The sequence below is a fragment of the Neoarius graeffei genome, chromosome 14 (assembly GCF_027579695.1).
Source record: "Neoarius graeffei isolate fNeoGra1 chromosome 14, fNeoGra1.pri, whole genome shotgun sequence".
Lineage (NCBI taxonomy): Eukaryota > Metazoa > Chordata > Actinopteri > Siluriformes > Ariidae > Neoarius > Neoarius graeffei.
In genome coordinates this window covers 57,129,773-57,142,677 of record NC_083582.1, presented here as the reverse complement: position 1 = coordinate 57,142,677, position 12,905 = coordinate 57,129,773, and the positions used below count along the sequence as shown (strand labels likewise).

General features: G+C 40.9%; 1 protein-coding gene across 8 annotated transcripts in view; it reads left to right on the top strand.

Moving 5' to 3' along the window:
* znf438 (zinc finger protein 438) overlaps positions 1-12,905 on the top strand; it is a 141,034-nt gene that overhangs the window by 55,598 nt on the left and 72,531 nt on the right. The window contains exon 1 of one of the 8 annotated variants that reach the window (XM_060940117.1): positions 12,760-12,780. The exons of the other annotated variants lie outside the window; for them this stretch is intronic. The gene's annotated coding sequence lies outside the window, so the exon portion shown is untranslated. Of the gene's footprint in view, positions 1-12,759; positions 12,781-12,905 lie in introns of those variants that run through there. 8 annotated transcript variants of the gene reach the window in all.

The window sequence follows — 12,905 nt, the reverse complement described above, 5'->3', positions numbered from 1 at the left end:
TTAAGAATGAAACAGTCGCGCACTGCACATGCACGTGTTCCGATTAAAATGGCCAGTGAGTGTAAACAATTCGGTTCACCATTCAAAATAAATGGACTAAAGAAATCGCTTTCAGACGTATTTCTGCTTATTACAGAGGGAAAGTGTGTTCCACTGAGCTCTAGCGCCGGGCCATTTCCAGGAAATAAGAGTTTCGGTCAGCCTCGGTTCGGAGGTTTTAGTTTTGAAAACTGTAAGAGTAGAATAATATAAAGTACAAATACGCGGTATATTTTACTTCTGTGATTTTTTTTAAATTGTTCATTTTTGGATTACACTTCATTTTTGTAGCTACTGCCTCACAGTAAAATACTGTATGGACATGGGATCAGAAAACAATAAGCAGTAGTCACGTACCCATAGGGTACCTATATATATATAATATAATTTTTTTTTACGATATCGTCCATATTCATCCTAAGTGCTACCGGGTGAGGTCTGTTTTAAGCTGGGCAGACACTGTGCGATTTTTTTTTTTCAATCGCGGTATTCAGCTGCTGCTCACACTATACGAGTGAATCGCAGGGTTAAACAGCACGCAGCTTACAATTCCTGTTCTCACAGTATACGATCCGATGCTCGGATGCGATCTGACTGCTCACACTGTACTTCCATACACGACTCGTCAGATTCTTGTATCTGGAACTGCAACATGAAAAAGAAGAAGAGGAGACTGGGAGTCTCTGTTTTCTCTTCCGTATCTGTGTTCGCGCATGTGTAGTGTGACAGGTTGAGGTAAATCGGCTCATGACGCTGCTTCAACAGTGCGATAGCCTCACGATGGGCGACCAGGATTTCAAACAGGTTTGATTTTCATCCGATCGATCGGGAGGAGGTCGTGAGGTGTTAATCGCTTGTCGTTACCCCATGTATACTACACCAGGGCTTTTCAAAGTGTGGGGCGCGCCTCCCCTGCGGGGCGCCAGAGTTCTTCGGGGGGGGCGCAACGTGAGGAAACATAAACCAGAATAAGTTACTATTGCGGATATTTAGCGAACTTCAGCTAGCCTTTGCCAGAGACAAAATGGATCGATTTTTAGTACCTAAAGCTACAGTGAGTGAGGAGACAGAGTCTGGGCCAAGCAAAAAAACCAGACCCTCCAGGATTTCGCGATGTTGCGATTTACAACTTCAACACAAAGTCAACCAATCCCTGCGAATTCAGGGCGGTGTTGCAATTATATCCAATCACCGCAACTTTCCCGCAAATTTGACCAATCGTTGGCATCGTCTTGAGGTGACGTCGACAAACTACCTTCCGCCTTACTTCCGTGTTTACGTTCAAGAGAAGCAGCATGTGCGCAGTGTTGCCAGTTTGGGCGGTTTGAATTTCATTTTGGCGGATTTTGAACATATTGGACTGGAAAACGTCAGCAGTATCTGGCAACATTGCATGATGTGCGAGTCAGTGTTTATATCGGCTTAAATTCTGTTACTGAAAGTGTGTTATGTTTACAGTGAAGGACTGTGTGCACTTTACATTATTTTTTACTTAATACAAGAAATTAATGGATGCCAACATTTTTGCCAAAATGGTATTTTATTTTCCATTGTTTAGGCAGCTTCAGCATCATACTGTGAGATTCTGTTCAAATTGTTTTTTTTTCTTCTATGAAGCCTGAGCCATTTATTTTATTAGTTTATAATTATTGTTTAATTTAGTCTTCAGGAGAGACTGCCTGCACACAGTACTAGTATTAATAGTTTTTTTTTTCTTACATGAAAGCTGAGGCATTTATATTATATTTTAAGGTAACTTCATGTTGTGCTGTGAGGTTCTATGCACTTTAACTTTTGAACCAACAGGTGCATTTGGATAAGTAAAGCCTATTTTTCTGCATTTTTGTCGTCCTGGTAATCTTTTATATTGGTAAAGTTGTTTATAGGACCATTTCTCAGTGTCTGTTTTTTTAATCAATAGTTTTTCAGTAATAACTTAATATTTAACATATCACTCAATTTTAATCACAAAAAGAGAAAATCGCAACAATTTCTCGCAACTTTCACTTCCTCCCGCAATGTAATCGCAACAAAAACCTAAAAAACACCGCAACTTTCATCCCAATTTTTTGGAAAACCCCCGCAACATCAGACATTTTAGCCCGCAACAATCACAAAAAAGCCCCGCGGAATCCTGGGGGGGACTGAAAAAAGAAGGAAGTATGACCACGATTATTTAAAGTTTGGATTTTCATGGACTGGATCTGAAGATGCTCCACTGCCACAGTGTGTTGTCTGCCAAGAGGTGCTAGCTAACGATGCTATGAGATGTTTAAAATGTGTAAAACAAGATGCTTTAAAAAGAAAAGCACAGATGTTTAAAATGTGTAAAAAAAAATGTTTTAAAAAGCACAGATGTTTAAAATGTGTAAAAGAAAAAAATGTGTACAACAACCATTTTTTTAAAAATACGAATGGAACATTAAAGTGCCATTCCACCATTGGATGTATTCTTTGGCATAAAATACAATATATTTTGACAACATATATAAATGGTATCACTAGATAGAGAAATCTTTTAGCTTCAAAATGATATATCAAACAATTTTTTGACAACGACAAGTATATTAATTTTGCGACCAAAGTCACCTACCCTTTTAATTTCCGCGCATGATGTCATCGGCAGGTTCCCCTTCTTGTGTACCACGTGACGTGTGACGTGGCACATATTATCAGCAATGGCGGATAGAACGCGATAAAAATAATACCAATAAATCTAGCTAATACCAATAAATCTAGCTAACTGAAAGATTAACTCAAAATTTTTCGCAATTTTTTTGGCCCCCATATACGAGGAGAAATGACTCTCTCACTTTGGGGGTTTCCTGGTCTAAAAATAGACCGACACGTGGTACACAAGAAGGGGAACCTGCCGATGACATCACGTTTCACTACCGCACGGAAATTAAAAGGGTAGGTGACTTTGGTCGCAAAATTAATATACTTGTCGTTGTCAAAAAATTATGTTTGATATATCATTTTGAAGCTAAAAGATTTCTCTGTCTAGTCATGTTGTCATAAAATATATTGTATTTTATGCCAAAGAATACATCCAATGGTGGAATGGCACTTTAAGTATAGCAACAACAAAAATTGTGAGGGGGGGGGCGCTGTTGTTTATTTGCTCTCTGAGGGCAGGCTGACTCTCCCACACTTTGAAAAGCCCTGGACTACACGATCCGAGACGCACGATTGAGCCAAAACTCAGCCCGATCTCCAAAATAGTCGCCCGAGTGAAAATCGTGTCAAAATCGGGCCAAAAATCGCACAGTGTATGCCCAGAATTACCTGACAACACTTTTGTTTTTCCCCCTCGAATGTAGCACTACTATTGCCACTCTCATTATTCATTATCTCTAGCCGCTTTATCCTGTTCTACAGGGTCGCAGGCGAGCTGGAGCCTATCCCAGCTGACTATGGGCGAAAGGCGGGGTACACCCTGGACAAGTCGCCAGGTCATCACAGGGCCGACACATAGACACAGACAACCATTCACACTCACATTCACACCTACGGTCAATTTAGAGCCACCAGTTAACCTAACCTGCATGTCTTTGGACTGTAGGGGAAACCGGAGCACCCGGAGGAAACCCACACGGACACGGGGAGAACATGCAAACTCCACACAGAAAGGCCCTCGCCGGCCACGGGGCTCGAACCCAGACCTTCTTGCTGTGAGGCGACAGCGCTAACCACTGCACCACCGTGCCGCCCCCTATTGCCATTCCCCCCAAAAAAAAAAATCATGACATCGCTCCTAAAGCTGAATATATTCTTTAACATACTGTGTATGATGTTTTCACATGATGTATCATGATCGATCAACATCATACTGTAGTCTTTTATTTATTTATTTATTTATTTTTTGTTTCAACCATCCCTTTATTCTGACAGCTGACGTCCTGGACAGCCCTCTCGAATGTGTCCAGTGTGTAAGTACACACTCCAGATAAAAAACAGATGAGAACAAAGTTGTGTTTTTCATTCGTGCCCAGGGTTTTGTTGTCGGTTCAGTAAGGTGCGCTCTCGCTGGATCAGACGGTACATTAAGTCAGGCTTCACAGTCACACCCAGTTAAACTCAGCAATGCTCAGCCTTTCATAGCACACAGGAGATTTACAGAGGATCGCTCCCAAACCAAAAACACACGCATGTGTTTGTGTGTGCGTGTGTGTGAGAATGTTTTTGCCTGCTCTGAGAAGCCTCCTTTTCTCCCATACTTCATCTTTTATAGTGCTACAGTTTAACATTATTGTGTTCACTTTATTCTGTCAGTGATCTTTTCCCCCTGCCTACACACACGCAAACCCTTACACACGCCAGTGGGCCGAGAGGTTAACGCTGGCTGGCTGTGTGCAGTATCTGCTAGGTTTTAGAGGAGAGATAGTGAGGTTCAGCATGTACCTGTCACTACTAAATGATTGCTCATTTCCTGCACGGAGGAGGAGGGACCGTGTGGAGTAATAGAGCCCAGCTGCCTCATCTGGACCTTACCTTTCCTCTCGCTCCCTCGCTCATTCCGTCTTTGTCTCTTTCTCTCATACTCTCCCTTCCTCATATCTGACACACACACACACACACACACACACACACACACACACTCCTCACGCTGCCTCAGACAGGTCTCACCTGCCCATCTTGGGTCCTTTTCAGGGTTTTTTCTTTTTTTTATTTTTAATATGCTTTCCATGACCTCTCTCAACTCCTCATTTTTGCCAGCTTGATCTTTGTGCACAGATGTTTTCTTTTCGCGATCTTTTCTTCAGTTTTAGTTCTGGGTCCGTAATGGCAGATTCATTAAAAAAATCTCCAAATCTCACTTCACAGATTATCTGGAATTAATATTAGAGAGAGTGTTCAGACATGAAAAGTGTACAGCTGTTTTCATCTGGGTTGCAGAATATCGGAGAGATTCGACCTTGTAGGGACTTTTGGCTGGTCTACAAAAACTGCAGCTTTTATTTAAAAAAAACCCTAAACCCGATAAGAGCAGTTTTGGTTAGCGAGGTCGAGATTGAGGTTAGACTTGGGTGGAGCAAAGTGTTAATTAGCTGCAGTATTAATAATCAGTGGAAGGTCCTCACAAGGATTGTGTGTGTGTGTGGGGATAGGAGTGGGATTAGTTTAGGGAGGGTTCAGTTCCAGATTCCATTCTGAATTCAAACCAGGTCACATGATCTACAATGGAACTTTCAACAATGACCAGCTGTGGTCAACATTCCTGTGTGTTCAGCAGCCCGTCGAACAGCGTTCACCTCACGCTGCCGAAGGTGCTGGGCAGCGAAATCAGTGGTGTGTGTCGCATATCAGATCATCAACTCTGATTTTCTGTGTTGTCATGAAGCCTTCATGAACAGAGCCGGTCAATCACAAGGAACGTTATAACACTGGTCATCCCCAGTAGTGGGGGGAAAAAAATCTGAAATCACATTTAATTATTACAGTATACATACAGGACACTTTTTCCATGGAATAAAAATGTGTTCTATTCCCCTCTAGCAGGTTTCACTTATTTGGTTTGATAGCACGCAATATTGTTAGCATATCACTTACGTGTATTACGTCACTCTGCCCAATGGAGAATGAGCGTTGAATATGGTTTACCATATTGCATGGTTGTCAAGACAACACGTCACACGTCGGAGACGTAAAACGTTTTCCGTCCTAGCAGGCGATTGACAATTTGTAAACGAACATGGCTGCCAGGTTTGCTTTATTAAATACGGAAGATTTTGAGAGAATTTTGAAAGAGAAAGATGCGTTGAACACCTGAAAGGAATGTATAATAATAATAATAATATTGGCTGGGTTTTTTCATGGTATATCAGATATATTCTCTTCAGCTACTTGACTTCGACTTGTTCAATATCATGCGAGTTGAATGGAATATATTTGATATACCACGAAAAAAGCCATTATTATTATTATTATACTACATTCCTTTCGGGTGTTCAACGCATCTTTCTTTCAAAATTCTCTCAAAATTGATATACCATTCAACGCCAGTAAATATTATTTAAATATTTCATCATACTGATTGTTTAAAAACAACTGCTATACTATCTGACCAAATGTTTGTGGACACCTGACCTTCATACTGCTAGGTTTGCTTCATTAAATACGGAAGATTTTGAGAGAATTTTGAAAGAGAAAGATGCGTTGACCGCCTGAAAGGAATGTATAATAATAATAATAATAATAATAATAATAATATTGGCTGGGGTTTTTTCATGGTATATCAGATATACTCTGTTCAGCTACTTGTCTTCGACTTGTTCAATATCATGCGAGTTGAATGGAATATATTTGATATACCACGAAAAAAAGCCATTATTATTATTATTATTATTATTATTATTATTATTACATTCCTTTCGGGTGTTCAACGCATCTTTCTTTCAAAATTCTCTCAAAATTGATATACCATTCAACGCCAGTCAATATTATTTAAATATTTCATCATACTGATTGTTTAAAAACAACTGCTATACTATCTGGACAAATGTTTGTGGACACCAGACCTTCATACTGCTAGGTTTGCTTCATTAAATACGGAAGATTTTGAGAGAATTTTGAAAGAGAAAGATGCGTTGACCGCCTGAAAGGAATGTATTATAATAATAATAATAATAATAATAATATTGGCTGGGGTTTTTTCATGGTATATCAGATATATTCTATTCAGCTACTTGTCTTCGACTTGTTCAATATCATGCGAGTTGAATGGAATATATTTGATATACCACGAAAAAAAGCCATTATTATTATTATTATTATTATTATTATTATTATTACATTCCTTTCGGGTGTTCAACGCATCTTTCTTTCAAAATTCTCTCAAAATTGATATACCATTCAACGCCAGTCAATATTATTTAAATGTTTCATCATACTGATTGTTTAAAAACAACTGCTATACTATCTGGACAAATGTTTGTGGACACCTGACCTTCATACTGCTAGGTTTGCTTCATTAAATACGGAAGATTTTGAGAGAATTTTGAAAGAGAAAGATGTGTTGACCACCTGAAAGGAATGTATAATAATAATATTGGCTGGGTTTTTTCATGGTATATCAGATATATTCCATTCAGCTACTTGTCTTCGACTCATTCAATATCATGCTAGCTGAATGGAATATATTTGATATACCATGAAAAAAAGCCATTATTATTATTATTATTATTATTATTATTATTATATTACATTCCTTTCGGGTGTTCAACGCATCTTTCTTTCAAAATTCTCTCAAAATTGATATACCACTCAACGCCGGTCAATATTATTTAAATATTTCATCATACTGATTGTTTAAAAACAACTGCTATACTATCTGACCAAATGTTTGTGGACACCTGACCTTCATACTCCTAGGTTTGCTTCATTAAATACGGAAGATTTTGAAAGAGAAAGATGCGTTGACCACCTGAAAGGAATGTATTATAATAATAATAATAATAATAATATTGGCTGGGTTTTTTCATGGTATATCAGATATATTCTATTCAGCTACTTGTCTTCGACTTGTTCAATATCATGCGAGTTGAATGGAATATATTTGATATACCACGAAAAAAAGGCATTATTATTATACTACATTCCTTTTGGGTGTTCAACGCATCTTTCTTTCAAAATTCTCTCAAAATTGATATACCATTCAACGCCAGTCAATATTATTTCAATGTTTCATCATACTGATTGTTTAAAAGCAACTGCTATACTATCTGGCCAAATGTTTGTGGACACCAGACCTTCATACTCATATGCAGGTCTTCCCCAACCTGTCACACACCGTTGTCTTTCAGTCCAGAACGTCCTGGTCTCTGACGGTACCCTTGTACACAAAGCGACGACCATGAGTGGAGGAACTCGAGTGGTCTGTACAAAGCCCTGACTTCAACCCCACTAAACACCTTTTTGGAAAGAACTGGAACGCCGACTACACCCCGGGCCTCCTCAGCAAACATCAGTGCCTGATCTGATTCACGCTGTTGTGACTGAACGAGCACAAATCCCCACAGCCAGGCTCCAGAATCTAGTGGAAAGCCTTCTCAGAAGAGTGGAGATGATTCCAACAGCAGTGGGAGACTCGATTTAGAACGAGATGTTCAGCAAGCACATATGGGAGTGGTGCTTGTGTGTCCACATACTTTTGGCTATACAGTGTATTGTATGCATGTAATAAATAAAATCTCAACAAACATAACAATCCACTTTAATAGAAATGTAAGCAATCACTTTTTACTATGGGACACATCAGTGTGTCGAGTTTAATGAGCTAAATATCGGCCATGGCGTTGGACGGACCACAGCGTCAGTGCCGCTCTTCATTCAGCTGATGACCGTCTGCTCTTACGTTAGTGCTGAAATAATCACCGATTTAATTACGTAGGTTTTGTTTGGTTAGCTAAGTATCCTATTTTTATTCTTAGTATTCAGACGTTACGGATTTGGCCGCTGCTCTCACTACAGTGTAAGCGACTGTGTGTGCGTATTTGTGCTTCGTAGAGATACAGGTATGTTATCGCTGGAAAAATTTTCAATTTCAGTCAGACCTGATTGTGGGTGTTTTTTCTTTTCTGTCCAGGCCTCCTTACAGATATTGAGTGCTTAGGCTGTGTACACACCTGCCACATGCACTCAGAAATGCTGAAGTATTAATCCCCAGAATACCTCACCGAGTTCTGGGCAAGGGGGAAAAGTGCCTGTCTAATGTTTCAGTAAAACGCACGCTACATTCAGCGAACCTTTCTAAGAAGCCTTCGTCCTTTCAGTAGGCTTTAAATGCTCCCCAGCATTTCTGGATTGCTAACTTTTTTTTTTATTTTTTATTTTTTTCCCTTCACCATTGATGCAACTCAACATTTTAAGCGTTTTCATGGCAGATTTTATTCAGATCTGTTTACTGAGTAAATGGATAAAAAAAGAAATCTGAAAGGAACATTTTAAAAGGAATTTGACAACCTCAGTGTAAATTCGGCTCTTTATAAAGAATCATCAGACTCGAGTCTAAATATTAACCCAATGCTCTTTTCTTCCATCTGCTGAAAAGAGGGGGTGGGCGGCGCGGTGGTGTAGTGGTCAACACTGTCGCCTCACAGCAAGAAGGTTCTGGGTTCGAGCCCAGTGCCTGGTGAGGGCGTTTCTGTGCGGAGTTTGCATGTTCTCCCCGTGTCCGCGTGGGTTCCCTCCGGGTGCTCCGGTTTCCCCCACAGTCCAAAGACATGCAGGTTAGGTTAACTGGTGACTCTAAATTGACCGTAGGTGTGAATGTGAGTGTGAATGGTTGTCTGTGTCTATGTGTCAGCCCTGTGATGACCTGGTGACTTGTCCAGGGTGTACCCCGCCTTTCGCCCGTAGTCAGCTGGGATAGGCTCCAGCTTGCCCCCGACCCTGTAGAACAGGATAAAGCGGTTATGGATGATGGATGGATCTCATAGAGGAACTGTCAGGGCCTTCTAGGCATTCAGAGAAGGCCCAAACATATCAGCATTTCAAATCTCATCTCATCTCATTATCTCTAGCTGCTTTATCCTGTTCTACAGGGTCGCAGGCAAGCTGGAGCCTATCCCAGCTGACTACGGGCGAAAGGCGGGGTACACCCTGGACAAGTCGCCAGGTCATCACAGGGCTGACACATAGACACAGACAACCATTCACACTCACATTCACACCTACGCTCAATTTAGAGTCACCAGTTAACCTAACCTGCATGTCTTTGGACTGTGGGGGAAACCGGAGCACCCGGAGGAAACCCACGCGGACACGGGGAGAACATGCAAACTCCGCACAGAAAGGCCCTCGCCGGCCATGGGTCTCGAACCCGGACCTTCTTGCTGTGAGGTGACAGCGCTGACCATTACACCACTGTGCCGCCCCAATTTTGATTTGTAGTAAATAAAAATTTATCATCTGAGGCCTTCTCGAAGGCCAATGTGAGCTTACTGGCACTGTCAGCGCAGCAGTGACCTCACCTTCCAGCCGGTGTAGCGTTCATCAGTAGTGTTAGCGAATGCTAATAAAGCAGTCAAGCCAGTGCTATTGAGAGCAAGTAGCACAAATTAACGACCGAGAAACTAAGATTTCAGTCTCCAGATTCTTCTTTCTCTCACACACACACACACACACACACACACACACACACACGCTTGCTACAGTATTTTTCACTCAGACTTAAGTATTCATTTCCCGATGTAATTTACTTAGTTACTTTTCAAATCAACATCGACAGCTGCACGCAACGGAGCGAACTGGCAGCCTGCCACTAATCCCTTGTAAAACCCTTTGCCCTGTTGCTTTTTTGGTGTGTCTGAAGTCCCAGTTCTAATAGTAACAGTTCGCCCCCCACACACGCAGTCCTGTGCAAAAGTCTTAGGCACGTGTAAAGAAATGCTGTAGACCAAAAATGGCTTATGAAATAAAATGTTTAAACGTTAAAAAAAAATACTATAAGCAGTAAGCCATAATCAATGAAACAAAGTCAATATTTGGTGTGAGACGACCCTTTGCTTTAAAAAAAAAAAAAAAAATAGTAGTCTCCGGTACAGTGAGTGCAGTTTGATAATGAAATGAGCTGTAGGTTTTACTGAGCATCTTCCAGAACCAGCCGCAGTTCTTCTGGACACTTTGGCTACGTTCAGACTGCACCCTGAAACGACCCATATCCGATTTTTTTTTTTTTTTTTTGCCCATATGCGACCTGTATCCGATTTGTTATTGACAATCTGAACGACACAGATCCGATTTTTTCACATGTGACCCAGGCCGCTTGGATATGTGGTCCTAATTCCGATGCATATCCGTTATTTTCACATGCGACTGCAGTCTGACCGGACAGGTCGCATTCATGCGACGTACACGTCATCAACAAGAGACAAACGTCACTATTCTGCGTTGGCTAATCCCGCCTCTTTGGTGGAAAACAACATTTGTACAGTTTTCAGAATTTAAATAGACTTTTATAGAATTGACCAAGCTAATGGTGGATTTGGTAGGGACCTGGATGTTAAACCATCCTGTATTACAAGATAAGATTGTTCTGGAAATTTCCAGTAATTTGACACCTTCGGTCTCATTAGTCTGCTGCCCACATTAATCAGATTATTGTGCGAGTTCCGCCGCCGCCACAAAAACCACATCGCCAGGTCTCGCCTCATCTCCATGCTTTACTTGCAAACTTGAAGAGTGCGCTTTTTTTTTGTTGTTTACGTATTACGTAGATGTGCTTACTACGTGTCAATTTGCGCATGCGGGACACTTTTGGGTCGTTTTCCGTTCATATTGGAGATCGCATACAAGTCTCATATAATTGGTAATGTGAACGGCCTAACAAAAAAATCGGATTTCACAACAAATCGGATACGGGTCGTTTCAGGTTGCAGTCTGAACGTAGTGATGATGTTTTCTTTTTTAATCTGAAGAGTGGTCGCTTATGGAACATGCCACTCGGATACAAATTTTTTTATTTTTTCCTGTAATGTTTAATTTTGTGCTGGAAAACGAACGCTTGGACTCTAAAATGTTTTTGTGCTGACTCGATAATGTAGAAGTCACAAAATAGAAATCTATAACAAAGTTTGTATGAAAAAAAAAAAAAACGGGGTGCCTAAGACTTGCACAGTGCTGTGTGTGTGTGTGTGATGTATATAATCCCTGATGTACTCCTGCTGTTCCTTTGCTATAATGCATTTGCTGTACGTATTCGAAGTGATGTGAGGCTTTTTATTACAGTACATTATGTCACTCCGAGGATCTGCTGGAATCCGTTCTGTAAGCACACACCCCATCTTGAAAACAGGACACACTGTTCTCTCATCTGCCTCGGTGACTGATAGATGAACAAACATTTTATACGCTGTGCATCGAGCATGTCTGCTGTTTTTATCGCTCGGCCTGACTGCCAAAGTTACCTCTTACTTTTCTGTCCCTTTCATCCGTCTTTCCCGTGGATACTTACTGACTGCACTCGGTCTTCCTTTATTCGTTTTTATGAGGATATTTTTGATGGAGGTCGTTCATCTTCCATGCCTGATTTGTGTTCTTGTGTTTACTAAGTTTCCAAGTTGTGGAACAGCCATGTTGTTGGTTTGGATTTCAGAACACTTTTTTTTTTTTTTTTTTAAATTTATTACTTTTTTAAACTCTTCCTCTCTCTCTCACTCTCGCTTGCTTGCTCTCTCTCACTCGCTCGCTCTAAATAATGCCAGTTCTGGCTGCGATTTGTGTCTGAAATCTCATCTTTTTCGTAGTTGCTTGCCAGATTGTTTTGTAAATTTGGTAAATATCGAGATGTTTGTTGCATTTTCATTCGTTGACCTTCAACAACCCAGGAATCTTCTCCAGCTTCACCGGTGCTCTTGGCAGGACCTTGATGCTTGTCTACAAATGTGTGTTTGTCTGTCTGATCTTCCACGTATACTAGTTTGTCAGATTCGGAGGTTTTTTTGTTTTGTTTTTTCTTCCCAGCGTGCTGTCAGCAACACTTCATCTCTCCTCTGCCTGCTGATGATACTCTGACAAGTCATCAGTGTGGAAATAAGTCAGATTCTCAACGCATTACTTTTCCTGCTTTCTTTCCCTCCTCTCTCTCTCACACCCTCTCAAGGCAGGAAAGGGTTACTTTCCATGTTTCCTGTCCAATTCCCACAGCTTCAGATCCTTTCGGATCGCTTTCTTCATACTAAACATTCCCAGGCTCCCATAACCTCCTGGCTTCCTCGCACCGGCCAAGAGCGGTCCCAGGTGAGCGTGTGGGCGAAATTCCTGTTTTTAAGGATAAAAATCTCTCACCCCTTCTCCTAATCCTAACCATGGCAGCAGTAAACAGGGTTTCATTTTGAAGCACACCCCTTGATCAGGCGTGTGAT